The sequence below is a fragment of the Bos javanicus genome, chromosome 4, assembly GCF_032452875.1.
Source record: "Bos javanicus breed banteng chromosome 4, ARS-OSU_banteng_1.0, whole genome shotgun sequence".
Lineage (NCBI taxonomy): Eukaryota > Metazoa > Chordata > Mammalia > Artiodactyla > Bovidae > Bos > Bos javanicus.
In genome coordinates, this window is record NC_083871.1 from 19,528,572 (window position 1) to 19,554,373 (window position 25,802).

A 25,802-nucleotide genomic window follows, 5' to 3' on the forward strand; every position below is an offset into this window, starting at 1 on the left:
GAGTTTTAGCAAAATTTTTTTTTTTTTTTAGAAATGGTTTATTTTCTGTTAACCAAATTTCCATTTTAAGAGTGTGTGGAAGAACAGCTAAAGACCACTCAGTGGTCGTTCCTACCCATTCAGCGGCCTAAGCAGTGGGAACTGCAGAGCAGTCTTCAGTGGAAGGCTAAGTACTCCAGTCTTCAATGGGGAGCTGCTGAATAGGCAGAGAAGGCAGCTGCCCTCCTTTGGACCAGCCCACCACCTCAGGTTGAGTAGCAGTGAACTCTGGAGCTGGAGCAGTCCATTCCGCCTGAAGTTCCTCCTTGGTTACAGCCTTCTCAGCTGCAGCCTGCTCTTCCATTTCAGTCTCTTCAGGATCTGGAGTGGAAATCAGGCATGACCTCCCATGGGTGTTCTTGGAAGATGGTGCCACGCACAAACAGAACTTCTCGGCATAGCATCCACTACATCAGACCCACTGAGTGAGTTCCCTTTTTAGGATCTTACAGCAGGATACATCAACTCAATCTTAAAATAATACTTCTGTAGCAACTATTACTATTAAATTCCACTCATTGGGCCAGAAACCCTTGTGGTGTTTTCGAAAAACTTGCCCCTCGTGGAGCACACTGCCTATACTTGTGAGTTCATTGGCCAGTGGCCTCAACTCCAAATGTTAACAATGTGCAGTTAGCAACTTCTTTCACTCCATCTTATTTTCATTTGCTACCTCTTGTTGTTGTTCAGTCACTAAGTTGTGTCCAACTCTTTGCCACTCCGTGGATTGCAACATGCCAGGCTTACCTGTCCTTCTCCTTACCTTACCTATCTCCTGGAGTTTGCTCAAACTCATGTCCATTGAGTTAGTGATGCCAACCACCCATCTCATCTTCTGTCATCCTCTTCACCTCCTGCCTTCAATCTTTCCCAGGGGTCTTTTCCAATGAGTCAGCTCTTTGCATCAGGTGGCCAAAGTATTGGGGCTTCAGCATCAGTCCTTCTAATTTGCTACCTCTAAATTCAAATAAAACAATGCATTTCATTCTTAAGATATCACAACATGATCCTGTTTCATGAAAAATATTTTTCAAAGCTTTCTTTCTAGCCTCTATTTACATACATACATAGAAAAATTATGGAATAATGTTCACTTAACATTGTTTGTTGGGGGTAGTGAGACCGGAGATAATATTTATCACTTTCTTTTCTGCAGTTTTTTTGAATTCTTAAATTCTTCATTACACAAATAAAAAAGCAATTTTTCTATGAAAAGAAGTTTTGGTATCAAATGACAAGAATGAGTTCCACAGACATAATGTCTTCTAGATATATACGAAAACTACAATACATTGACATAAGGATTAGCTTTTCAAAGGCATGTGTACCTTATTTCCAGAATTAGATAATAACTGTCTTTCAGAGAAAAGTGAAAGTTCATAGCTGTTAATGATGCCTACCAAATCACTAAGCACTTAAAAATTACATGTTTATAATTCCATGCCTTGCATGCATACATGCTCAGTTGGGTCTGCCTCTTTGTGACACTATGGACTGTAGCCCACCAGGCCCCTCTGTCCATGGAATTTTCCAGGTAAGAATACTGGAGTGGGTTGCCATTTCCTTCTCCAGAGGATCTTCCAGACTCACAGATCCAAACCCTGTCTCCTGTGTCTCCTGCATTGGCAAGTGTGTCCTTTATCACTGAGCCACTTGGGAAATCCTTATAAATATACATTTGTACACAAAAAATAAAGATTAAGTTTTGTTTTTTTTGTCTTTATTTTTGCATTTTGAACCATCATTCTGTTAGCAATCAAAAATAAGTCTAGTATGCAAATATATGCCTGGTTTTTTTTAAACACACGTAAAATTTTTAAAACATAAAACACAGAATAATCTTATATCATGATTTCTTTGAAGGAAGAAAATTAAAAGATATTTACATTTGCATCTATAAAGAACCTCTGGAAGAATACAGAATAACAGAGTTAGTAGTATATTACCTTAAATTTGTTAATCAGACATACTTCCATTTTCCCTCCCTATTCTTTTTGTCAAGATTTTTTAAAAATATCTAAAGTGATCAAAACCATTTTTTTCAACAATGCTTATTACTCAGACCTCCATGAATCTAAGTGGCAGCTGCAGTAAAGCAAAACTCTCTGATCATTCCTTCTAACCTTATTGGTTCTCTTGCTAGTAAAAAGGGTGTGAAAAGGGATTAAATTCTCAGTTACCCAAGAACCCTCTCAAGTGATGTTCAACTCAAGGTGTCTGGACTACAGTCGCCGACAACTGCCATAAGAGGGGGGAAGATGCACGTGAAAAGAAGGATAGAAAATTATGCACAAGCGAAGTATACATATAAATACTTCCTCTTCAAGCTGAAAGGGAAGACATAGAAATGCACATTAGGAAATAAATATTTAAATAAAATAATTGATTAATTATGCCCTGTTAACTCCTTATTTGACTTCAGGGAGGAGGATATATGATAAATATATACATAGTAATCTGGCAATTTTTTAAATTAGTTTGAAAGTGGGGACAGTAGGAGGGGAGAAGCAAATATTCTTTACATTTCCTCTACTTTGGACTTAGAGCCTCATTTTACAAACCAGGGCTCCGAAGTTGAGACTCAGAAAACTTAGGATGAAAAGATAGCAGTTACCTAGGCCAGATCTTTCCCCATGTATTCACTCAATGTGTTACATTTAACAGAACTAATGTACGTTAAGCAGGAATGGCAGTCAAGCCACAATAAAAGCAGCTTTGTCTTCAGTCTGAATATTCTTTAAAGGAGAGCAGAATTTTTTTACACTAATTTATTAAGTGATGGCATAGTGAGTCGTTTAGGTAAAGCAGGGTCTATTCTCAGAAACTGGGGGTACCTTAGCAAGGCCATTAATGAAGTAACTACAAAGATATATTGCTGGAATAATTGATTCGGATCATTAAGAAGGTCAAGTTGGACACATCAGTATTTCGTGATCCTATTAGTCAGTTAAAGATAAACTAGCACTTTAATAAGATTGAATTAAATTTATTGCTGTAACTCCAAGTCTTAATAACCATAGCCAAAATGCCAGTTGAGCCACAAAAAATTATCCTAAGTGTTTAAAGACCTCAAAACACTGTCCGGTAAATTAAATGAAATTCTTTTCATGTTTGTACCCAAGTGTCAGTGTCAATGTATTTATGGGTATGTCTGTATGTCTATACTGGAGAAGCAAACGGCAACCCACTCCAGTATTCATGCCTGGAAAATCCCATGGACTGAGGAGCCTGGTGGGCTACAATCCATGGGGTCGCAAAGAGTCGGACACGACTGAGCGACTTCTGTGTGTGTGTGTGTATGTCTATATGGAGTTAGAGTCTGAAAAATGGTGTATGGTATATATGAAAAATGATATAATGATATATGGCTTTATGATGATAACATATATGTATGATTTATAAAAATATACAGTCTGAAAAATCATTTATAAAAATGTATATATAGTCTGAACTGAAATATGATTTTCTCATTCTTCAATATAACTGAGTTCCTTTCTTTACGTTTTATAATTAGGTTTATTTCTTATCCCCACAAATAGAAAATTTTACTGTACTACAGTTTAGTTTTCCATTATTGTTTAATTAAAGGTAAGCAATAAAAAAAATCCTTCGGGAGGGACTTCCTTGGTGGTCCAGTGGTTAAAAATCTGCCTACCAATGGGATATGGGTTCGAGCCCTGGTCTGGGAAGATCCCACCTGCTTTGGAGCAACTAAGCCTGTGCACCACAGCTACTGAGCCATACTCTAGAGCCAAGGAGCCACAACTATTCAGCCCGTGGGCTGCCACTAATGAAGCCCGCGGCATAGAGCCCCGTGCTGCACAACAAAAGAAGCCATGGCAATGAGAAGCCCATGCCTCACAGCTAGAGTAGCCCCCACTCGCCACGACGAGAGGAAACCAGCACACAGCAATGAAGACCCAGCACAGCCAAAAATGAATTAGTAGAATAATTAAATGTTAAAAAGCCTTAGAGAAAAATAAATTCTAATCAGTTCTTTTATCTACATAACTGATTCACATGTGTATCCTTTAGCTCAGCTGGTAAAGAATCTGCCTGCAATGCAGGAGACGATGGTTTGATTCCTGGGTTGGGGAGTTCCTCTGGAGAAGGGATAGGCTACCCACTCCAATATTCCTGGGCTTCCCTGGTGGCTCAGATAGTAAATAATCCACTTGCAATAGGGCAGACCTGGGTTCAATCGCTAGGTTGGGAAGATCCCCTGGAGGAGGGCAAGGCAATCCACTCCAGTATCCTTGCCTGGACAATCCCCATGGACAGAGGTGCCTGGCAGACTATACAATTCATGGGGGTCACAAAGTTAGACACAACTGAAGCAACTTAGCAGCAGCAGCGGCAGCATAGTGCATTTAACACAAAGCAGATAAAACTTGGGTTACCGATGTTATTACAATGTGGCATTCTGTTTCATGTTTCATATTGTTTGACTTTCTTTCTTATAATACCTGTTTAGCAGTTGTTAGATGCTAATTATAAATTCGAAGAACTCCCAATCATCCAAACAGACATGTAGACACTGATTTGTATTAAAATAGAAATTGTGCTCTTTAAGCTTTAATCATATAAATGTATAAACGTGAATGCTAATCTATTAATGTTCAAATTGTACAGATTAATATGCTCCTAATGTTATAACTCATGGGTGTTTTGAAAGCTAACCAAATTGAAAACACCACTCCTGACAATGCGAGGATGCTTTTGCTATTGCTGTTAAACCAGAGTCTTGTTTCTAAATATATATAACACAACAATTTGAAAGACTTAAAATTCTATGAAAATGTAGATTAGTAACACATAAATGACCTTCTAAATCTCTTTTTAAGCCACGCTCAACTGTTTATGAGAAACTGGTAATCAAAATATGGAAAAATGGAACACCCCACTCTAACACATTGATTACAGCTCCTCCCTGATCTCTACCAACAGTTTAGTTTAGTTTATTTTTTTAAAGCTCATAATTTATATGAAAAGACACGGGTTGAAATGAAAATGTGTGGAAGAAAACAAGCCTCATAAAATGAAAGAAGTGCTGGCTTGCTTAAGGATGACATAGCATCTATCAGTAAAATGAAACAGCTGTCTCCAAAAACAAAGATAAAAGTGGAAGACTTCCATAAGGAAAAGGAGAGGGAAACCATGCTATTTCATTCGAACTCAAGAGTCCTGAAGACAAAGAAAGGTCAGTCATTGACGGGTACATCAGCTGTGGTAGAACTACTCACGCTGAACGCTGAGGTCCAGGGGGTCAACCTTGCTCTGAGTGGTTTCAGTCTAAATGCCAACTGCTCAGAGATCTTTCCCAGCCACCCTCCCTTATTTAGTCGCAACTCATTCAACCAGCCCAGCAGCACTATTATTTATCCCTCACCCTGTTCATTTCCTTCAAGGCACTTAGTGCTTTACTATTTTTCCCACTGCTCCAACAGGGCAGGCTTCACTTAGAATTTGTCCACCACTATATGCGCAGCATCTCTCACACAGTGCCTAGCACACATAGTAGGCATGCAAAAAAACAGTCATTGAATAAATCAACAAATGTTCCACTGCAACAGAGAGAATACCAAGGCCCAACTAGTCCTAAAAAAGATGAGCTGTGACTCCCTAAAGATGGATTCTGGATCTTCTATCTCTCTTCCCAACTGACTTCTTAGTTACACTGAACTCATCATTGTAAAAAACGTTAACAGATTTTTTAACAGACTCACAAAATTCAACACAAAAATTCTTCTCCAAAAGTAAAGTGCTGGTCTATGCCTCCAAGGAGACTCTATGAACCTGTAAGAGAGTTTGGAACTATGGGTACTAGTTTTTTTTGTATTGTCTGTATGCTAAAGATATTATAATTTGTTATAGAAAGAAATATTCATTTACTCACAAAATTTAGATACTTTATACTTATTGCAGAACCAAAAAGAAAATGTGCTGTGAACTACACTTCAAAGATAGATATAATTTTTCTTTTTATGCTGGTCATAGCAAACACCCTTTTCCAACAACACAAGAGATGACTTCACACATGAACATCACCCAATGGTCAGTACTGAAGTAAGACTGATTATATTCTTTGCAGCCAAAGATGAAGAAACTCTATATAGACAGTAAAAGCAAGACCTGGAGCTGACTGTGGCTCAGACTACAAGATTCATATTGCAAAATTCAGGCTTGACTTGAAGAAAGTTGGGAAAATACTAGGCCATTCAGGTATGAACTAAATCAAATCCCTTATAATTATACAGTAGAGGTGACAAATAGATTCAAGGGATTAGATCTGGTAGACAAAGTACCTGAAGAACTATGGACAGTGGTTCATAACATTGTACAAGAGGCAGTGATCACAACCATCCCAAAGAAAAAGAAATGCAAGAAGGCAAAGTGGTTGTCTGCAGAGGCCTTATAAAAAGCTGAGGAAAGAAGAGAAGCAAAAGGCAAAGGAGAAAGAGAAAGATATTTCCAACTGAATGCAGAGTTCCCAGAGAACAGCAAGGAGAGATAAGAAAGCCTTCTTAAATTAACAGTGCAAAGAAATAAAATAAAACAATAGAATGGGAAAGACTAGAGATCTCTTCAAGAAAATTGAAGATATCAAAGGAACATTTCATGCAAGGATGGACACAATAAGGGACAGAAATGGTAAAGACCTAAAAGAAGCAGAAGAGATTAAGAGGTGGCAAGAATACACAGAAGAACTGTACAAAAAAGGTATTAATGACCCAGATAACCACGATAGTGTGGTCACTCACCTAGAGCCAGACATCCAGGAGTGTGAAGTCAATTGGATCTTAGGAAGTATTACTATAAACAATGGTAGTGGAGGTGATAGAATTCCAGCTAAGCTCTTTCAAATCCTAAAAGGTGATGCTGTGAAAGTGCTGTACTCAATAACTCAGCAAATTTGGAAAACTCAGCACTGACCACAGGATTGGAAAAGATTAGCTTTCATTCCAGTCCCAAAAAAGAGCAAAGCCAAAGAATGTTCAAACTACTGTACAACTGTGTTCATTTCCATCCTAGCAAGGTTAAACTTAAAATCCTTCAAACTGGTTTCAGTAGTATGTGAACCAAGAACTTCCAGATGTACAATTTGGGTTTCAAAGAGGCAGCGGAACCAGAGACCAAATTACCCACATTCATTGGATCATGGAGAAAGCAAGGGAGTTCCAGAAACACATACTTCTGCTTCACTGACTATGCTAAAGCCTTTGACTGTGTGGATCACAAAAAAAATGTGGGAAATTCCTGACAATATGGGAATAACAGACCACCTTCCCTGTCTCCTGAGAAACCTGTATGCAGGTCAACAGTTCAAACCAGACATGGAACAACTAACTGGTTGAAATAGGGAAAGGAGTCCATCAAGGCTGTTTATTGTCACCCTGTTTATTTAACTTATATGCAGAGTACCTCAGGGCTTCCAAAGTGGCTCAGTAATAGAGAATCCACCTGCCAATGCAGAAGATTTAGGAGATTCAGGTTCAACACCTGGGTCAGGAAAGTCCCCAGGAGGAGGAAATGGCAAACCTCTCCAGTATTCTTGCCTGGAAAATCCCATGAACAGAGGAACCTGTCAGTCCATGGGGTCGCAAAGAGTCAGATACAACTGAGCAGCTGAGCACACATGAAGAGTACATCATGTGAAATACCAGGCTGGATGACTCACAAGCTGGAATCAAGATTGCGGGGATCAATGTCAACATCAGATATGCAGATGATACCACTCTAATGGCAGAAAGTGAGGAGGAACTAAAGAGCCTCTTGATGAAAGTGGAGAGTGAAAAAGTTGGCTTAAAACTCAACATTCAAAAAACTAAGATCATGGAATCCGGTCCCATCACTTCATGGCAAATAGATGGGGAAACAATGGAAACAGTGACAGACTTTATTTCCTTGGGCTCCAAAATCACTGCAGATGGTGACTGCAGCCATGAAATTAAAAGATGCTTGCTCCTTGGAAGAAAAGCTATGACCAACCAAGACAGCATATTAAAAATCAGAGACATTACTTTGCCAGCAAAGGTCTATCTAGTCAAACCTATGGTTTTTCCAGCAGTCATGTATAGGTGTGAGAGTTGGACCATAAAGAAGCCTGAGCACCAAAGAACTGATGCTTTTGAACTGTGGTGCTGAAGACTCTTGAGAGTCCCTTGGACTGCAAAGGAAGATCAAACCAGTCAATCCTAAAGGCAATCATACCCTGAGAAAAACATGATCCAAAATGATACGTGCACCCCACTTTTATTGCAGCACTGTTTACAATGGCCAAGACATAGAAGCAACTTAAATGTCCATTGACAAAGGAATGGATAAAGATGTGGTACATATATACAGTGGAATATTATTCAACCATTAAAAAGATTAAAATAATGCCATTTGCTGCAATACATATTGACATAGAGAGTGTCATACTGAGTGAAGTAAGTCAAACAGAAGGAGAAATATATCACATTCCTCATAAGTGGAATCTTAAAAAAAAAATAAAAAATTGATACAAAGGAACTTACCTACATAACAGAAAGAGACTCAGAGAACAAACTTAGAGATGCAGGGAAAAGGGGAAAGTTAGGGATTTTGGGAAGGTCATGTACACCTTGCTATATTTAAAATGGGTAACCAACATAGACTTATTGGAACACTGCTCAATGTTATGTGCCAACCTGGATGGCAGGGAGGTTTGGGGGAGAATGGATACATGCATATGTACAGCTGAGTCCCTTCACAACATTATTAATTGGCTTATACTCCCAATACAAAAAATGTTTAAAGTTAAAAAAATAGAATAAAAAATAAAGGAAAGTAACCCTGAATATTCGTTGGAAGGACTGATGATAAAGCTGAAGCTCCAATACTTTGGTCACCTGATGTGAAGAACTGACTTAGAAAAGACTCTGATGCTAAGAAAGATTGAAGGCAAAAGAGTAAGGGGGCAGCAGAGGATGAGATGGTTACATAGCATCACCGACTCAATGTACATGAATTTGAGCAAACTGCGGGAGACAGGGGAGGTTAGAGGAACCTGGCGAGCTGCAGTCCACGGGGTCACAAACAGTCAGACATGACTTAGCAAATGAACAATATTTTTTTTAAACTTCAGTGTAATGACTATTTCAGTTTCAGTTAAATGTGTTTAATTAAAAAAAAAAACTTCACAAAAAACATGAGTTAATGTACTTTCCCATTTAAAAATCATTGTGCCCTTATAGACAAAATGCAATAATCCTACTTAGAATACTTTGTTCTAATAGTCTATGCCATAAATAATAATAATTATCGGCTTCCTAGGTGGCTCAGTGGGTAAAGAATCTGCTTGCAATACAGGAGACACAGGAGCTGCAGGTACAATTCCTGGCTCAGGAAGACCCCTGGAGAAGAGCATGGCAACTCACTCCAGTATTCTTGATTGGAGAGTCCTGTAGACAGAGAAGCCTGGTGGGCTCCAGTCCATGGGGTCACAAAGAGTCAGACATGACTGAAGCAACTGAGCACACATGCATGCAACTTAAAACATACTATCCACTAGGTATTTTATATAACTATTAATTCATAAAATTATCACAATTCTATGAGAGGATTATTTATAGCTATGTTTTACAGTCAAGAAAATTGGAGGCTGAAATGAGTTTAAAAAAACTTTCTAAGGTCAAGTTGCCAGTAAATGGTACCATAGAGGCATTCCGATTAAAAAAAGAAAAAACAGCACATAATGAAATGTTGTGATGGGCCAAACAATAATCTCATATCAGAAGAAAAATATTTATCTACACAAAATACTGAAGAAAAATCATCAGCGATTTTTAGATACTGAACATATAATTTCTGCAAAGTGAACATCATAATTTTTCCACACTCTGTGCCTTGGATAGCTTTATTACACTTAGCCCAAAACCTATCCCATGCCTCTCTGCTTTGACAAAGCTCTTTTCTGCATTACAAAGTTCATATCGTAAAATGTCGTATTGAAGAAAGATGTAAAAGAAGATTATAAGTAATTTTCTTATTATCAATAAAATTCCACATTCCAAAGGTACACTGCAGACTCCCCTGCTGTTGGAAGGCTCACGGCACGTACTGTTAAGGTTATTACATCCCATAGATAGTCACGGTGTTCTGAAGGTAGATCCTGGGAAGTGAGAATAATTCAAAGAAAATGTCATTTATTTTCTTTGTCCTTCCTGTCTGCTGGGATTGAATGTTGATTTTTTTTTACCTATTTAATTGTTCCCCTAAGCACATCTGCAAAAAGATACATCATATCCTGAAACCATTATATGTTCATCCAAGGAGCTTTTTCTTGAATCCAACAAAATAGTTTTTTTTCATTTACAATCTAATGTGTCTGGAGTGAGCATTGACTTTGTGTCCTTTCTAACAGATGACCATGAAGTCTGACACAGGTTGCTTAGCAACTCCTTATGCCCAGAAGTAGAAATAACTCTTTGATATACTCACTATGTGTATTTCTACTGATTTATTTCATTTGCGTTTAGCATGGGAGATCAAACAGAATCATTAGAATCCTACTAACACCCCCAAGGGTAGAAGAGCTCCTGGTCCACTTTAAGCTGAAGTACCCAGAGATCAAAACAGCTTATGTGGCATCACAGAACAGCACCGCGGAGTAAAAAGGACAATAAATACACTGTGCTGTCCATTAGCAAAGACAAGGTGTGTCCATTCTCATCAGTGCTGGCACTACACTGGTCTGTGAAACTTGAAAATAATTCTCAAAACTGTTATTTATAAGCTCACTTTTTTTTTTGAAATGATAAAGGACTGCATACTTCCCATTATATGGTTTGCTAAAAAGTCTTTGATATCCTGAAGGACAAGCCATTGTTTTAATGCATGACATAATATAATTCATCTTGCAGCAGGAACAATACTAATCACTTCACTTGTTTGCATCAACCATCACTCTTCGACCCTCATTGTATCTGATCCAATCTAAGCTCATTTATATTATTCGTGACTTGTTTATATAGAAAGAATTCAACCAAACACGCAGTGGTACTGCACTTCAGAACAATAATCCATGCAGATGAGTCCTGGGTCTTAAATCCAAAAAGGAAAAGCTTAAAAGCTTTTAAAATAGAATTTTGGAGAGGAAATATGTAGCTAGTATTATGACGTAATGAATGTGAAAACATACGATATTGGCAAGGATAAAGAATTTTAATACAGGAAACCAGTTAGGTTTTTAAAAGCCTACTGTTTTCAGCACGAGTTTTCAAATTTCAGTATTCTGGAAATCTGCAAACTTTTTTATACTAAATCAAATAACAAGTAGAAAATCTTTTTAAATGGTAAAACATTAGTATAGAAACCTCAAATTTATCAATATAATAACATCAAGGCAAAATTTACCCCATCACAAGATTAATATTTAAGGAGTTACTTTGTTTTACACAATTATTTAAACATCACCTAAGTGTCTATGAAATGGAGACTAAACTATAATAATCTATACAGTGGAATATAAACAGATAAATTTAACAATATATATAATGGAATACATTGCAATAGCTTTAATTCCTTTTTTCTTTTTTATTAATTATGTAGATCTCTATAAACTGATATAGAAAGATTCCCAAAATAAATTGCAAAGTGAATAAAGTGTGGTGCGGTAGAATAGTTTGCTATTACATTTTTTACATTGTGTTCACAAAAGGAAGTTTTATATGTGTTCAGTTCAGTTCAGTTCAGTCGCTCAGTCGTGTCCGACTCTTTGCGACCCCATGAATCACAGCACGCCAGTCCTCCCTGTCCATCACCAACTCCCGGAGTTCACTCAGACTCACGTCCATCGAGTCAGTGATGCCATCCAGCCATCTCATCCTCTGTCGTCCCCTTCTCCTCCTGCCCCCAATCCCTCCCAGCATCAGTCTTTTCTAATGAGTCAACTCTTCGCATGAGGTGGCCAAAGTACTGGAGTTTTAGCTTTAGCATCGTTCCTTCCAAAGAACACCCAGGGCTGATCTCCTTTAATATAAGTGCAAATGTATCTGAGTGTAAATACTATAAATATGTGTGATATATTATATATAGTATCTCTAGAAGAATGTACAAGGAACTGGTAGTAATTTTTGCCCTTGATAATTGTATGTATCAGTGACATTTTTCACTGTACATTTATGCAAAACTTCAGAAACTCAAGGGCAGGGCCCCCAGCCCAGCCTGCCCTGTTGTCACAGGGGTGTGTGAACCCAGAGCCTCCTGTCTCACTCATATATACCCATTTAGCATTCCCTCCCGCCCCCAACCTAGGTAAATGCAAGATCCACCTTTCCCACCAGGGCTGCCAAAACTGGTCTGCTTTCCCCACCAGAATGATGTTGTTATTGTGAACCAGGGAAACAGGAAAAAAGGCACAGTCTTTATCCTCACAGAGAAGGCGATGGCACCCACTCCAGTGCTCTTGCCTGGAAATCCCATGGACGGAGGAGCCTGGTAAGCTGCAGTCCATGGGATCGAGAAGAGTCAGACACGACTGAGCGACTTCACTTCACTTTATGTCTCTTTATGTTCTATCCATGTGATATGGCAGAGATAGAAAGGTGGACTCTCTTTTTCTTATTGATAGAGAAAGAATACATAACACATAGTGCCCAACAGATCCCAACAGTAGCACAGGTTGATCAAGAAAGACTGAACCATAAAAATAAAACAAGCATGGGAAAAAAATCAGAATATTTAGTCCCACTAACCCAAACTCCAGCAAACAGAATTAACAAGACTTCAGAATATGAAAGAATAGCACTTTTCTGTGAAATGTTATTTCTCTTAGATCTGAATTCTAACAACAAAGGAGAATTTAATAAGGAATTACTCTAAGTCAATGCAAAAGATCAAAACTTCTTTTAAATGAGCTAATAATTATGGCAACCCAGTAGCGCCGCAAATGTGCTGTGCTAAAAAAGAAACAGAGATAGCTCTAATGGAATACATTTCAAAGTGGGGTCCGCATAATACAACTCTCATGAGAAGTTGTCACAAGAGAAAGTTCCATGGTCAAATAAGTTTAAAATATTGTACACTACATTTTTTGCCAGAAAAAAAAATCACTGATGTATTGGAAACTCTGGGTGACTGATGTTGCTAGAAACTTGTTTCAAACTCCTTTGACCACAAAAATATTTTCATACATACACAACTATTAAAATTCCTGGGAATTAGTACTTCATTTATCCCATTTTGGGAAACACTTCTTTAAGAATATAAAGAATATAAAAGCACTTCTTTGATGACTTCCCAATAAGCAAACACATACCTTATCAATAAACCAGAAAGACTATTAGTAAAAGGCTATGATTAAACTGATTATTCTGCTTTAGTTAGTCAGATGAAGTTATTAAATAAGACATTGCAATGAACTTTCAAGAATAATTAACCTAATGTTAATCCATACGTAGACCACTCTTTTATTTACAACATAACATTTATCACTACCCTTTTTTTGTTTGTTTATTTATGTGCTTATTTGTTATTATCTATTTATTCCCACTACAATGTAAACGCCATAAGAATTGGGATCCTGTCTGTCTTACTCAATGCTGTATCTCCAGCACTTTGAATAGCTGTTGTTTATACCAGTTTCTCAGGGCACATACTAGTTTCTCAACAAATGTTGACAGAATACTTGAATAAATCTAGTACTTTTCTCTTTGTTCCTTCAAGTCAAAAAAGGACTTCTCACTTTTTCTCCTAAGACAGGAGCAGTTAAAGGAATTTCTGCTTTGTTTTACTAGATGTGTCACCTTGAACAGGTCATGTCACTGCTCTACACCTCAGCCTCCCTGGCAATAACAACACTGTTGAGGCAATGAGTTAACATATACAAAGTACTTAGAACAGTGTCTACTGTATGGTAAGCCCTCCGTAAGCGTTAACTGTGATGGTGATGGTGGTGGTGGTGATGGTGGTGGTAATATGTTCTAAGGAAAAAGTCTTAAATTTAAATGAATTTGGGAAATGCCTGACATAAAATTAAACATATTTTATTTCATTTTTAACATCTTTTAATATGCATCTGTGAATCTTCAAGTAGACTCAATTAGAACAATACCAAAAATTGACCCTTAGGTTGTCTTTTATAGAAAACATACGAATACCTCCTAAAATACCAGCATTTCCAAAACACACAGTTTAGGAAGAACTCAATTAGAAGTCTTTCCATAAAGCAAATACATACATAAGACCTCACTCCATCCACCTCAGAACACATAGAAATTCCCATGAATGATAAATTAGAAAATGAGTGGATGCGAAAGGCACCTAGATCCATGGTCCAATTTATTATTAATCTTTTACCTTACGCTATGGAAGTCAAACATGCTCTGGCTGTCAGTGTTGTCTTTTCCTGAAGCTCGCTGACATTATTCCCTTATCATGTTAGCAGTTGGCTGGATGGTTTCATTGAAGCTTAATGCTTGGGCTCTCATCTTCAGTCTTCTGCACCCTGGTGCTAGCTTGGGACTGTTGCCATTCTTGTCTCCCAGCTACCTTATTTTGCAAAAGATCTAAGTTAACATTCTTTACCACAGTCTTTTCAGTCAATGAGACTTCAAAGGATAAAAGAGAATTTTACCATGATCAAAAGAGTAAAGTTGTAGTAAAAGAAAATCTGAAGGTCTTTCACCTAACAAGCTGCTACATAAATGAAAAAGATTAACGGTTGATTTTTAATGCTGTTTAAAGGAAAAGAATTTTTATTTAAACACGTGAAAGTGAAGTCGCTCAGTCATGTCCGACTCTTTGCAACCCCATGGACTGTAGCCGACCAGGCTCCTCCGTCATGGGATTCTTCAGGCAAGAGTACTGGAGTGGGTTACCATTGCCTTCTCCAGGGGATCTTCCCGACCCAGGGATGGAGCCCGGGTCTCCCGCATTGCATGCAGACGCTTTACCCTCTGAGCCACCAGGGAAGCCATAGATCAAGAAAAAATTAGAATCCCAAGGGCCAACACTGGCACCCCCTGACAGGGAAGCAATGGTGATGAGTCAAAGCGTAGTAGTATGGTGTAGTGAAAACATGGGCTCTGGAGCATAATAAGCCTGAACTGGAAATACAGCACCACATCCTCCCAGCTTTCGGCCCTCTCTGAGTTTCCATATCACTATCTACAAAATTATAAAACACTATATAGATAATATTCATTGAACAATTACTTGCAGCCAGGCACTATTTTAAGTTCTTTATGTGGATTAACTCATTCATTCCTCATGTCAATGCCCTCTAGCCCAGGACCACCAAGAACATACCTTTGGTCAAATGAGGTTGGGTTTATTGACTTGTGAAAATGAGGGAGACCATATATTAGGGAGAACTGTGAGGCATCTCAGTAGGTGGGTGTTAGAAAGGACTAGGATTCAGGACTGTATTAGTAATTTAGGGAAAGTTCAAAAGAGTGGAAAATAGCTTTGTATTTGACCCCATGATTTTCCATGGGGTCACAAAGAATCAAACATGACTAAGCAAGTGAGCACGCACACACAAACCTGTTTATGTTCATCAGGCAAAATGCCACAACCGAGCTGCCAGTGTCAAGCTAGCATCTAGAATGCCAAGCCCTAGCTGATAGAGCTGGGCCAGCTTCTGATTCTCAGGTGCTGCTCTCCTCTTTCTCATTTACAGCAACATTATAGGATAGGTACTACTTATCACTGGAAGAGACCCTGATGGTGGAAAGAGTGAAGGCAAACGGAGAAGGGGGCAGCAGAGGATGAGATGGTTAGATAGCATCACCAACTCAATGGACATGAATTTGAGCAAACTCTGGGAGAGAGTGGAGGTCAGAGAAGCCTGGCGTGGTGCAGGCCATGAGGTCGCAAGGAGTCGGACACGACTTAGTGATTGAACAACAAAAACAACAACTACTTATCTAGATTGTGAAGACGAAGAAATGAAGTTTACCTGACCATTAAGCAAGAGTGTGGAATTCAAATCCAGATAGGTGACAGGCACTATTCCTTGCGATCCATAACCAGCACTCCTAACCTCTGTACTATTCCACCTCTCAGTGTTAGTTATTACCGCCTTACAGGATGGCTGTGAAGACTGCAGCCGATTCATGTAAACGCCTGGCTCATGACAAAACTTTCATGAAAAGTGGTACCTCTTATTATTAAACAGAGAAACTAAAACATTCTTAATTTAGGTTTACTTTCGGTTGCACAGAAGGTCCTACTTTGTGGACTGAGCATATCAAGAGGAGCAGGAAATCTGACTCTAGGCCAGATTTTGTCACTAACACACCATGCAAGTATGAGCCACAAGACTTTATAAAACCATACAATGGTCTGTCCCCAAGGAGTTCTGAGTGTTTTTTTTAACAGTTGCCATTGAAGAGTTCTAATTGTTTGACTCAAAATATTTAATCCTGTTTCTAGAAATGCCCTTCTCTAAGTGTTCTCTGGAGGCAAGTAAAAATACAAATATAATGCATTTTTTATGTATAAGACTGGAGTCATTTTTTAAATTATCTTTAAATATATATACACATACAGTTTTCATTTTACTCTATTGGTGACTGCATATTAAATGTAAAGTCTGGCAGTGAGGGTCCCAATGCTATACTAGTGTCAGAAATAGGTACAAAAATATGGCATTTTTCAAACATATTCTTAAAAGCTTGATTTTCCTCTAAACAAAATTTTGTGTATATTACTAACTTAAAATTAAGAATAAGACAAAATTCACTTATTCTTCGATTTCAATTCCAGGCCCCTGGTGCATTCATAGTAACTCTGGCTTTTATTGTCTGTCACTAGAACATTCTAAAGTCCATTGTCCTTTATCTTACCACTCTTCCAAATTTAATTTTTCCTATTTCTCATCCTTATTCTCTATTAGTTAACAAAATAGTTCAGGTTGATTTGGTTTACTGATAATAAACCATTGTCTTAACCCTCCAAGATGACATATTTGCATATTTTCATTAAGAAAAAAAGATTAATAGAGGACTTCTGACATGCCGGATCATGCAGAAGCATGGCCTAGAGAAGCTACCCCACGCCCGAGGTCAGAGGCGGTGGCCGAGAGGAGCTACCCCAGTCCAAGGAGCTGGTGGCTGCGTGGGCACAGGAGGGCTGAGAGGAGCTACTCCACGTTCAAGGTCAGGAGGGCCGGCAATGAGGAGATACCCCTCATCCAAGGTAAGGAGCGGCAGCTGCGCTTTGCTGGAGCATCTGTGAAGAGATACCCCACGTCCAAGGTAAGAGAAACCCAAGTAAGACAGTAGGTGTTGTGGGAGGGCATCAAAGGGCAGACACACTGAAACCATAATCACAGAAAATTAGTCAATCTGATCACATGGACCACAGCCTTGTCTAACTCAATGAAACTAAACCATGCCATGTGGGGCCACCCAAGATTGGCGGGTCATGGTGGAGAGGTCTGACAGAATGTGGTCCACTGGAGAAGGGAATGGCAAACCACTTCAGTATTCTTGCCTTGAGAACCCCATGAACAGTATGAAAAGGCAAAAAGATACGACACTGAAAGTTGAACTCCCCAGGCCGGTAGGTGCCCAATATACTACTGGAGATCAGTGGAGAAATAACTCCAGAAAGAATGAAGAGATGGAGCCAAAGCAAAAACAATACCCAGTTGTGGATGTGACTGGTGATAGAAGCAAGATCCAATGTGGTAAAGAGCAATATTGCATAGGAACCTGGAATGTTAGGTCCATGAATCAAGGCAAATTGGAAGTGGTCAAACAGGAGATGGCAAGAGTGAACATCGACATTCTAGGAATCAGTGAACTAAAATGGACTGGAATGGGTGAATTTAACTCAGAAGACCATTATATCTACTAGTGTGGGCAGGAATCCCTTAGAAGAAATGGAGTAGCCATCACAGTCAACAAAAGAGTCCGAAATGCAGTACTTGGATGCAATCTCAAAAACAACAAAAAGATCTCTATTCAATTCCAAGTTAACCATTCAATATCACAGTAATCCAAGACTATGCCCCAACTGGTAACACTGAAGAAGCTGAAGTTGAATGGTTCTATGAAGACCTACAAGACGTTTTAAAACTAACACCCAAAAAAGATGTCCTTTTCATTATAGGGGATTGGAATGCAAAAGTAGGAAGTCAAGAACCTGGGATAACAGGCAAATTTGGCCTTGGAGTACAGAGTGAAGCAGCACAAAGGCTAATAAAGTTCTGCCAAGAGAACGTACTGGTCATAGCAAACACCCTTTTCCAACAACACAAGAGAAGACTCTACACATGGACATCACCACATGGTCAACACCAAAATCAGATTGATTATATTCTTTGCAGCCAAAGATGGAGAAGCTCTATACAGTCAGCAAAAACAAGACCAGGAGGTGACTGTGGCTCAGATCATGAACTCCTTATTGCCAAATTCAGACTTAAATTGAAGAAAGTAGGGAAAACCACTAGACCATTCAGGTATGACCTAAATCAAATCCCTTATGATTATACAGTGGAAGTGAGAAATAGATTTAAGGGACTAGATCTGATAAATAGAGTGCCTGATGAACTATGGACGGAGGTTCATGACATTATACAGAAGACAGGGATCAAGACCATCCCCATGGAAAAGAAATGCAAAAAAGCAAAATGGCTGTCTAGGGAGGCCTTAAAAATAGCTGTGAAAAGAAGAGAAATGAAAAGCAAAGGAGAAAAGGAAAGATATAAGCATCTGAATGCAGAGTTCCAAAGACTAGCAAGGAGAGATAAGAAAGCCTTTCTCAGCAATCAATGCAAAGAAAGAAAGGAAAACAACACAATAGGAAAGACTAGAGATCTCTTCAAGAAAATTACAGATACCAAGGGAACATTTCATGCAAAGATGGGCTCGATAAAGGACAGAAATTGTATGGACCTAACAGAAGCAGAAGATATTAAGAAGAGATGGCAAGAATACACAGAAGAACTGTACAAAAAAGAGCTTCACGACCTAGATAATCACGATGGTGTGATCCTCACCTAGAGCCAGACATCCTGGAATGTGAAGTCAAGTGGGCCTTAGAAAGCATCACTACGAACAAAGCTAGTGGAGATGATGGAGTTCCAGTTGAGCTATTTCAAATCCTGAAAGATGATGCTGTGAAAGTGCTGCACTCAATATGCCAGCAAATTTGGAAAACTCAGCAGTGGCCACAGGACTGGAAAAGGTCAGTTTTCATTCCAATCCCAAAGAAAGGCAATGCCAAAGAATGCTCAAACTACCACACAATTACACTCGTCTCACACGCTAGTAAAGTAATGCTCAAAATTCTCCAAGCCAGGCTTCAGCAATATATGAGCCATGAACTTCCAGATGCTCAAGCTGGTTTTAGAAAAGGCAGAGGAACCAGAGATCAAATTGCCAGCATCTGCTGGATCATGGAAAAAGGAAGAGAGTTCCAGAAAAAACATCTACTTCTGCTTTATTGACTATGTCAAAGACTTTGACTGTGTGGATCACAATAAACTGTGGAAAATTCTGAAAGAGATGGGAATATCAGACCACCTGATCTGCCTCTTGAGAAACCTATATGCAGGTCAGGAAGCAACAGTTAGAACTGGCCATGGAACAACAGACTGGTTCCAAATAGGAAAAGGAGTACGTCAAGGCTGTATATTGTCACCCTGCTTATTTAACTTATATGCAGAGTACATCATGAGAAACACTGGGCTGGAAGAAGCACAAGCTGGAATCAAGATTGCTAGGAGAAATCTCAATAACCTCAGATATGCAGATGACACCACCCTTATGGCAGAAAGTGAAGAGGAAGTAAAAAGCCTCTGATGAAAGTGAAAGTGGAGAGATAAAAAGTTGGCTTAAAGCTCAACATTCAGAAAATGAAGATAATGGCATCTCGTCCCATCACTTCATGGGAAATAGATGGGGAAACAGTGGAAATAATGTCAGACTTTATTTTGGGGGGCTCCAAAATCACTGCAGATAGTGATTGCAGCTATGAAATTAAAAGACGCTTACTCCTTGGAATGAAAGTTATGACCAACCTAGATAGCATAGTAAAAAGCAGGGACATTACTTTGCCAACAAAGGTCCATCTAGTCAAGGCTATGGTTTTTCCAGTAGTCATGTATGTATGTGAAAGTTGGACTGTGAAGAAGGCTGAGCGCGTAAGAATTGATGCTTTTGAACTGTGGTGTTGGAGAAGACTCTTGAGGGTCCCTTGGACTGCAAGGAGATCCAGTCAGTCCATTCTAAAGGAGATCAGTCCTGGGTGTTCATTGGAAGGACTGATGCTAAAGCTGAAACTCCAGTACTTTGGCCACCTCATGCAAAGAGTTGACTCATTGGAAAAGACTCTGATGCCGGGAGGGATTGGGGGCAGGAGGAGAAGGGGATGACAGAGGATAAGATGGCTGGATGGCATCACCGATTCGATGGACATGAATTTGAGTGAACTCTGCGAGTTGGTGATGGACAGAGAGGCCTGGCGTGCTGTGATTCATGGGGTCACAAAGAGTCAGACATGACTGAGCAACTGAACTGAAGTGAACTGAACTGAAGGCATCACAGAAGCAAATGTCAAGCGATAGCTTTGGCCATATATAGAGAGAGGGAGAGAGGAAGAGCTCAAGCTAGTTCCTTGAGTAGAAAGTATAGGTAACCTATACTTTGATATTTCAGGAGTACTCAGTCTTCATTCTTACTTCTAGAAAACTATACATATGTTACATGTTTATGGACAGGAAAAGGAAGGCTGATTCTGTAATCACCAAACACAAAGACACACACTCGCAAATACAGTGTCATTGTTTGGCTTCTATGGGGTCAGGATTTAAAATTTTTCTTTTTGCAACTAAGTTAGTATGCAGTAAATTTTAAGTAATGAAATTAGTCACATCAACATGCTGTCAAAACTAAATAATATCTCAACTCTTGAAGGATTCCAAAAGGAAGAACTTACATTCCAAGAAATGTCTAGAATTTAGTTCCTTAAATCTGCTACCTGGGATGCCTCCTAAATTTAAATTTGTTCAGTTTGCCATCTATGAAAAAAAAAGAAAGAAAGAATATCAACCAATCCAAATTTCTAGATTCACTTTTTTTGTGAGAAGTATGAACTTAACTACATTCATTACCATAAACTGTAATGATTAATCCTATAGAAGAGGGAACACTCAGTATTGTAGATAGAGCCCTGGACTTGTATCAGGTTGACTAAACAACTGACTGAGTTACATATCTGTAAACTGGGAGAGGTAGGGAAAAGAAGTAGTTCCCCAGAGTTCTGAAACTATTTTCAAAATTTCAAAACTATAATAGAATTAATGTATTTTTTCACAGTAAGTCTGCACTAAATACTAGAATTTTTTTACATGGTAGAATTTCATTATCTCAGGATGGTGTCATTGCTGAACTCATGCTAAAGAGATCAGTAGTTATGTGTTCAGATTAATTTAAAATGAAAAACCTAATTATCATTTAAGGAGTGCTCTTGGTGAGGAAAAATAGACAAAATATTTCAAAATGTTGAATCACTGGAGAAAAATTAATTAAAAGAGCCTTTAGCAGTGAAAAGGTCAAGAACCACTTGTTCCAGACAATGTCTATGATATCTGCCTGCTTCAAAAATCAATACAACTATGCATCACTTTTAATATTTTTTAATTCTTTATATAAATTAGATGAAAAAGCAGGTCAAATTTTATTTAAAGCAGACTTAAAGTTGTTTGAAGATTTTAAATGTCCACATTCTTCCATGTCTATTCACAAGAGTATGTTTTCAAAAATGCTTATAGTCTAACAACTATAAACCAGCCTCTTTAGAATTATCTACTTACTAAATTCTTCCATAAAGGTATAAAGTTCAAACAGCAATAATGCCCATTTTAAATAAGATTACAAATAAATTTAAGAGATTTAAAACTAAAAATGTTGTTTGTAATCCTACAGTGATAGTTAAGGAAATGATGAACATTTTGACAATGGGCTTATCATTTTCTAGTACTTTAGAATTCAAAATATAAGCTCTGATTAGAAAAGTCTAAAATATCTTAAAGATCCTAAAAGTCGCCCTAACTCAAACACAAAGTATCAGCAACTATAGTCTGAACTGCAACAGTGAGTTTATGTGCTTTCTTTTGCAGTTTGTTTTGTTTTTAAGATTTCCCAAAGACACACACCATTGTATTTGAAACAGGATCATCAAATCCTGGGAAAGCTTGGTCCTTCTTTCTTTTTCACAAGTACACAGTATGAAACATCAAGTAGTCTGGCTTCTATCTTCACAGAAGTACAAATGAAAAACGGTGGGACTGTAACCGTCTGGCTAGCTGCGTGAGGACAGTGTGTAGACTACGGGAAGATGAATGCTGGACTGTCATCTCAGCCTACCTACACAGTGCAACTGGGTGATGGCTTTGGTGACCAATCAGTTCATCCCTAGAATTTCAAGTACCTTAGGTATCATAGAATTCATCCAATCCAACCCCCCAATTTGTCCATGATAACCCAGAAGCCAAAGAAATGTAAGACACTTTTTTATAGTCCTACAACTAGTTGATGGCTAGATCTTAAATCCAGATCTCAATTCCTGCCCAATGTTCTTTCTACTACCATAAATTAGAAACCATCTTATTAACATGTTATCTCTCAGGAGATAACCTCTTGAGATTGTTATGCCTTAACATTTGCTCAGCTGCTGCCCTCGCCTGTGGGCTCTTCAGTGGAGGGTCTGCTCGGATGATGGCATGTGGTCATAGCCCTCTGACACCCCCAGTTCCGTTCAGATGTCTTGCTTCCCTGATCCAGGCACTTGAGCCTTACCACAGCTTCACCTCTACTCTCTCCTTCGAATGCGTAACCTGGTCACCTGTGGCTTTTGGCTTACCCTTGGTGATTCCCGCTAGTCCCCATCTGTTTGTTTCAATCCTCCAAAACGTTTAAGGTTTGCCACTCTTATTATTCCTTTATTTTGTTTTCTTCTCAAGTAACTGAAGCGGCCTTTAAGACAGACTCTTTGAACCCGATCTTCTGTCTCAACCCTGAACAGATGGTTCTCAGGTCTGGGCAGAGCCTCTTCAGTCTATTCAAGTTACTGCTTTTCCTGCCAGTTCCTGGTTTCTGCTGCCCTCTAGTAGCCATTAGTAGCATGACAGGATTTGAAACAAGAAAGGCATATTTTTGTTGAATTTAATTACTCAGTGGGGTTGTTTCAGTATCATGCAAATACAACCCGGGAAAAAAACAAATGATGTGTAGCTGGAGCCACCGCCCTGTGATTCCTCCCCCTCCAGGCCTGAGTCAGAACACGGTTTAAAGTGAGAGCTATAATGGGGCTAGTTACCTATACATGCAATAAATTCTTTTATATGTCAGTTTATTTGCCCCAATCTGATTTCCATCGATGGTTCCTTTTAAAAGTCCAACTCTTTAATCCCCTCACCTGTTCAACAGAAATCCTAGCATTAGGAACACAGAAAAAGGAAAAAGTGACCAAAAAGCAATTTAAATTCAATCAGTCCCACTTCTTCAGGGATTACTTAGATAAATTTGGTAATATAATGTTATATATTGCGACTATTTAAAATTACGTTTTATAAAAATCAAAAGTACAAAAAAATACAATATTAAGTGCAATAGCTAAACATTAAAAAAAGAACTACAGCAAGAACCCCAAAACAGAGAGAGAAATGGTCTGAAACGTTAATTGGTGGTTAGTTTTTGTATTATCTATAAACATATGTAACATTTTGTAATCATAAAAGCTGCATCTGTGGGTAACTAAATAGTGGGTCACTCATGCCTGACTATAAGACTAAGAGAGTTAGATCTGCAAATAGAACTTTTGTGGCCTGTGCCAGTCATCATAGTGATGATAATGCCATTATCATAGCCAACGACATGGATAGTAGGAATGTGGGTGGAATAAAATGTTAGTGGCAAGATAAACCAGAGGGTCAGTCACATTCTTTGGTTGCCCTTCTGCCTAGAGTATCTCTGGGAAAGACAATCATTTTGGCCAATTAAGCCCACTAAATTTTTCAACAATGTACATGGGAACAACTTCAAAAGTGAGTGACCAGATGTTCCACTACTTTGAGTCTGCGGAAGCTTGACAAATTTACATGAATTATGTAAATTTTTTAAACTAAATGTGACCTTTTGTGTAGCTAGGTTGGTGAAATAGGCCAATCCATGTATGTAAACAACCATAAGGGGGATATGGAGTAGGAATCATGGTGTCGACTATCACAGATGTTTAAGATTTCCAATTAAGTATATATATTTCCTATATATATATATCCTTAAGATTTCTCTTAAGTATATATTGACAGTATATACTGTCAATATCTTTCTAGAAAGTTTGTACCAATCTACACTGTGGGTGTGGGATAAATGAGACACTGTAGTTAATGTACATTTTCCAGCATGCTTGCTGCAAATGTTCTGCTTTCTTTGGTTCAAAAAAAGGGACGATCTATTATAATAAAAATGATCATCATATGTGCTCTTATTTTATTACTTCAAGCAAATCCTACTCAAATTTTGGCTCTTCCTCACTGTAGGTAGTAAATTTCTTACCACTCATCCATGTGCACAATAATTCACATATGCATAGTGAGAACTGCTACCCTGAAGTGAACTACTGAACACAATCAGAACATTTCAGTTTCCCTTGTTTTGGTTTCTAGAAGATATTTTTAGTAACAGTAAGTATTTGAAAGTATAATTTCATTGGCCCTTTTGAGTCCTTTTCATTGTACTCATGTCACATTTTATCAGTTGACTAAATACAGGCTTCCCAATATTTTTTAGTGGTAATTTCCACACACCCCATTAAAGGAAAAAATGCAAATTCCTCAAAAAGTACAAAGACTAGGATTCCTATTTCTTTTTTTTTTTTTCATTCAACGATTATTTGTTGAATATTTGATACATGCCAAGTATAATTCTAGGAGCTGGGGCTATAACAGTAAGAAAAACTGATCAAAAACAAAGATCTCTGACTCCGCTCTTTTCCTCCCTGGCTGCTTAAAGATCAGCTGCCATCGTGAAAGACACAGTAACTATCCAGACCAGGAAGTTCATGACCAACCGACTGCTTCAGCGGAAACAAATGGTCATCGATGTTATTCACCCTGGAAAGGCAACAGTACGTAAAACAGAAATTCGGGAAAAACTGGCCAAATGTACAAGACCACACCAGATGTCATCTTTGTATTTGGATTCAGAACCCATTTTGGTGGTGGCAAGACAATTGGCTTTGGCATGATTTACCATTCCCTGGATTATGCAAAGAAGAATGAGCGCAAACACAGGCTTGCAAGACGTGGCCTATATGAGAAGAAAAAGACCTCAAGAAAACAGTAAAAGAAATGCAAGAACAGAATGCAGAAAGTCAGGGGGAATGCAAAGGCCAATGTTGGTGCTGGCAAAAAGTGAGCTGGAGATTGGACAACAGACTGTATCTGTGGTGATTGTGCAGATTTTTCATGAAAAAGAAAATAAACTAAAACATTTTCAGTACAGTTCAGTTCAGTTCAGTTGCTCAGTCATGTCCGACTCTTTGCGAACCCATGGACTACAGCGCGCCAGGCCTCCCTGTCCATCACCAACTCCCGGAGTTTACTCAAACTTATGCCCATTGAGTCGGTGATGCCATCCAACCATCTCATCCTCTGTCGTCTCCTTCTCCCGCCTTCAATCTTTCCCAGCATCAGGGTCTTTTCAAATGAGTCAGCTCTTCGCATTAGGTAGCCAAAGTACTGGAGTTTCAGCTTCAACATCAGTCCTTCCAAGGAACACCCAGGA

At 38.6% G+C, this 25,802-nt stretch overlaps 1 non-coding gene and 1 pseudogene across 1 annotated transcript; one reads left to right on the forward strand and one right to left on the reverse strand.

Moving 5' to 3' along the window:
• Positions 1-25,512, forward strand: part of LOC133246737 (small ribosomal subunit protein eS24-like) — a 120,301-nt pseudogene extending 94,789 nt beyond the window's left edge.
• On the reverse strand, positions 524-673 carry LOC133246959 (small nucleolar RNA SNORA62/SNORA6 family). Its single transcript, XR_009736205.1, has one exon. It is a non-coding gene; the product is annotated as a small nucleolar RNA SNORA62/SNORA6 family (small nucleolar RNA).
• Positions 25,513-25,802: the final 290 nt, after the last annotated feature.